The 4,755-nt window shown below is 47.9% G+C and overlaps 1 non-coding gene across 1 annotated transcript; it reads right to left on the bottom strand.

Annotated features, from left to right (window-relative positions):
* Nucleotides 1-1,241: 1,241 nt before the first annotated feature.
* Nucleotides 1,242-1,348, bottom strand: LOC113878723. Its single transcript, XR_003507137.1, has one exon. It is a non-coding gene; the product is annotated as a U6 spliceosomal RNA (small nuclear RNA).
* Between the last annotated feature and the right edge of the window lie 3,407 nt (nucleotides 1,349-4,755).

Here is a 4,755-nt window from a genome sequence, read left to right as displayed (position 1 = left end):
TTGGGTTTTCCTTGAATTTTTTTTTACACAGTTTCATTACAGATGGAAATTTGGCTTTTGTTTCAAAACTTACATAACTGATTGAATGTACTTCTGACAATGCTCACGTTTCTGTCATGAAGCATATTTTTCCCTCTGAGGAGTTGCAAGAGCAAAAGCTCTTTCTGGGGCACCCCATGCTACATTGATGGAGGGAAGTATGGGGGGCAGGAGGTACCCACCTGGCACTGGCCTGGCAGTGAGGAGTGTTTCTGCTCACTGGCAGTGTCCATCCTGGGCTGTCTCCCTCTGCTGGACTGTGCCTCACACCTGGTCCCTGGGAACCTCATGAGCTGCTATGTTGCTTCTATTTTTTTTTTTTTTTTGAGATTTTGACTTTTTTTTTTTAAACTTTACATAATTGTATTAGTTTTGCAAAATATCAAAATGAATCCGCCACAGGTATACATGTGTTCCCCATCCTGAACCCTCCTCCCTCCTCCCTCCCCATACCATCCCTCTGGGTCGTCCCAGTGCACTAGCCCCAAGCATCCAGTATCGTGCATCGAACCTGGACTGGCATCTCATTTCATACATGACATTTTACATGTTTCAATGCCATTCTCCCAAATCTTCCCACCCTCTCCCTCCCCCATAGAGTCCATAAGACTGTTCTATACATCAGTGTCTCTTTTGCTGTCTCGTACACAGGGTTATTGTTACCATCTTTCTAAATTCCATATATATGCGTTATTATACTGTATTGGTGTTTTTCCTTCTGGCTTACTTCACTCTGTATAATAGGCTCCAGTTTCATCCACCTCATTAGAACTGATTCAAATGTTTTCTTTTTAATGGCTGAGTAATACACCATTGTGTATATGTACCATAGCTTTCTTATCTATTCATCTGCTGATGGACGTCTAGGTTGCTTCCATGTCCTGGCTATTATAAACAGTGCTGCGATGAACATTGGGGTACACGTGTCTCTTTCCCTTCTGGTTTCCTCAGTGTGTATGCCCAGCAGTGGGATTGCTGGATCATAAGGCAGTTCTATTTCCAGTTTTTTAAGGAATCTCCACACTGTTCTCCATAGTGGCTGTACTAGTTTGCATTCCCACCAACAGTGTAAGAGGGTTCCCTTTTCTCCACACCCTCTCCAGCATTTATTATTTGTAGACTTTTGGATCGCAGCCATTCTGACTGGTGTGAAATGGTACCTCATTGTGGTTTTGATTTGCATTTCTCTGATAATGAGTGATAAAAATATGGAACGCTTCACGAATTTGTGTGTCATCCTTGCACAGGGGCCATGCTAGTCTTCTCTGTATCGTTCCAATTTTAGTATATGTGCTGCCGAAGCGAGCATGCTATGTTGCTTCTAAAACTGAGTTGTGTGTGATGTGCCTGGTGAATAGACAGTAAGGCCCACTCCCATGACCTGCTGAGCAGAAGGTGCAGGAGTTGACCCCTAGGGAGGCCTGAGAGTGTCCCATGCAAATCATGCATGATTTGGCATGATTTGCAGTAGGGGGAAACTGAGGCCCAGAGGGAGGAAGTGATTTCCAGATGGAGCTTAAATCTCGGCTCGTCAGCAAGAATTTATGTTCTACTAGACCCTGCCACAGAGAAGGCACTGGCGACCCACTCCAGTACTCTTGCCTGGAAAATCCCATGGGCAGAGGAGCCTGGTAGGCTGCAGTCCATGGGGTCGCTAAGAGTCGGGCACGACTGAGCGACTTCACTTTCACTTTTCACTTTCATGCATTGGAGAAGGAAATGGCAACCCACTCCAGTGTTGTTCCCTGGAGAATCCCAGGGACGGGAGCCTCATGGGCTGCCGTCTATGGGGTCACACAGAGTCGGACACGACTGAAGTGACTTAGCAGCAGCAGCAGCAAACCCCACCAGCTCCCTACAGGTTTGTATTGTTGGCCTCATATCCAGGGCATGTATTTTGCATTAAAAAAGCAAATTGCAAACAAACATTCTATCCATTCTAACTGAAAATAAGCACAGCCCCACAAAACACTGAACCCTAAACTTTTTTTTTGCCATGCAGTATGTGGGATCTTAGTTCCCCAACCAGGGTTTGAACCCATGCATCCTGCACTGGAAGCACAGAGTCAACCACTGGACTGCCAGGGAAGTTCCAGAACCCTGAGGTTTTTGAAACCAAGGTGTCCCAGCCCTCTAGAAGGAAGACCACCCCCCTATGCCTAGTGCAGGTAGATTCCTCCAGGATGGGCTCCTGGGTGTGGGGCCCAGAGTAGGTGGGAGACCTGCAGCTAGAAACCAGTAGCCTGGATTCTGGCCACAACAACAATGATTTCGTTTGCTCTGTGGCTACAGGACTCTCACGTGCCTCCTCTGGGCGTCGGTGTTTCAGGTGGGGGGCTGTTGGATCTGAGGACATTCTGTGATTTGAGCTGCTGAGGAAAGAAAGGATCTTATTGTATCCTCGGGCAGGCAAGCAAGACTCTGCTCCCTGGCCAAACCAGCCTAGAAGGGAGAAGAGAGAAGAGTCGGCTTTAGGATGGAGAGCAGCAAGAGGTGGTCCCAGCCACCTTGGACAGGGGCTCTGAAGGTGGCCACTGTAGCAGGGCAAAAGCAGCTCATTGCACAAGTCTGCAGCAGTGACCAGGCTGCTGGGAGCCGAGAGGGTCCTCACCCAGAAAGGTCTTCCTGGAGTGAGAGTTCCCCCGGTTGGGGGTGAGCAAAGCCTTGAGCAGAGAGAGAGCCCTCTGGGCTCATTTCCAGCCATGCATTTATTTCCTTCCTCATCCAACCCCTTCCTGGAAGCAGATAAGGCTGTGAGGGAAGCCCAAGCTCAGATTCCCCCTGCCACCCTTCTTTCCCTGGCACCAGCCATCTCCCCATCGTGCGGGCATTTCCGGCTCCCAGGACTGAGCTCCTGCCGCCTACTTTGGTCTGGAGAATCACAGCTTCTCATAAAACTGCAACACCCCCTCGAAGTGCCTCTATCATAGCCCAGGATTCACAACCCCATCACAGGTTCTCAAAATCCAGCTTCCGATTCCCCACCAAGAGCAAATGCACCCACTTGTTCACAGCAGTCAAGCCCAACCCCCATGTCTGGTTCCCCTGGAGGAAGGGACCCTGTGTCACCAGTAGGAATGGGAGGCAGGGCCCCTGGGAGACATCGGGCCTGCAGGGGCCGCTGGGGTTTCTTGCTTCCCCCTTCTGTTTCTGCCCGTCGCCTCCATGCAGCCTGGGCAGCTGGCTCACTGAAGGCCTGCCCCGTGACTCAGAGGCTGATCATCTCTCTCTAACCATGTATTTCATCAATTCCAGGCCACCCCCGACCAGGCAAGAGCCTCCCAGCTGGCCTCCACCCCCTCGACCACCCACTCATTTCCAATCTCCCTGAAGCTTTGATTTTAGCTCCTCGTCCAAGAAGCCTCCTCTTGTTTTCTTCTCCCCAGAAAGTAGTGCCAGGAGGCCTCTTTTTCCCCTTGCTCTGAGATTCCTCTTCCACCTTTCCTTTTCCTCCTGGTCCTCCTCTGCTTCCTTTTGCTCCTCTTCCTCCAGAAAGCCCTCCTCGATGAAGGGAGAGAAAGGAAAGAAGAGTCACCCATAACTGTCCAACACCATTGCATCGTCTCTGCTGGGCAGCATGCCCTGCCCACACACGCCACCACCAAGACACCTTCCTTTATGGAATCAGTGAAGCTTGTTCTGAAGTTTATACAGAAAAATCACCAAGTAAGAATAGGCAGAAACCTAAAACAGTAGTGAGGGGGTTTAGGATATTTAAAATACGATAAAGCTACAATGGTTAAAACAACACAAACAGGTCAATGGAACAGAAAAAAAAAAAAAACTTTATAATGAAAACAAATTGCCACAGCAATTTGGTATGTGGTGAAGATCGTGTTTCAAATCACTGGGGATGAAATGGATTATTTATTTATTACATACCATGGAACAGCTGGAAATAAAAGTTGGATCCCTGTCTCACACCTTATAGTAAAATAAATGTCAGGTGCATCAAAGGCTTAAACATAAAAAAAAAAAGAACAATAATATTAAAAGATAAAAAATTTAATTTGGAGGTTGTTATTGTTTAGTTGCTAAGTCGTGTCTGACTCTTACAACCCCATGGACTGTAGCCCGCCGGGCTCCTCTGTCCATGGGATTTCCCAGGCAAGAATACTGGAGGGGGTTGCCATTTTCTTCTCCAGGAGATCTTCCCGATCCAGGGACCAAACTCATGTCTCCTGCATTGGCAGGCAGGTTCTTTACCACTGAGCCACCTGCTGCTGCTAAGCTGCTTCAGTCGTGTCTGACTGTGTGCGACCCCATAGACATCAGCCCACCAGGCTCCCCCGTCCCTGGGATTCTCCAGGCAACAACACTGGAGTGGGTTGCCATTTCCTTCTCCAATGCATGAAAGTGAAAAGTGAAAGTGAAGTCGCTCAGTCGTGTCCAACCTTCAGCGACCCCATGGACTAGGAAGCCCAATTTGGAGGTAGGAAGACCTTTAAAAAATGTGATACAAAACCTAGAAGTCATAAAGAAAAGATCAGTGATTTTGACTACATAAAGTCCAGAATTTCTGCCTTGGAAAAAAATACCCTAAGCAGAGAACAAGCTGGCATCTCTTAGCCCCAGGCAAAGGGGTTGTTTTCTTGATATGTAAAGATTCCTCCAAATCCATAAGAGAAAAAAGCAACAATCCAGGTGCAAAACTAGCAGGTAAAGAACATAAACAGTTTTCAAGGAAGAACAAATGGCTCTCAGACGTGTGAAAAA

Source organism: Bos indicus x Bos taurus, chromosome 19 (assembly GCF_003369695.1).
Source record: "Bos indicus x Bos taurus breed Angus x Brahman F1 hybrid chromosome 19, Bos_hybrid_MaternalHap_v2.0, whole genome shotgun sequence".
Lineage (NCBI taxonomy): Eukaryota > Metazoa > Chordata > Mammalia > Artiodactyla > Bovidae > Bos > Bos indicus x Bos taurus.
This window is presented reverse-complemented; position numbering and strand designations above follow the sequence as displayed.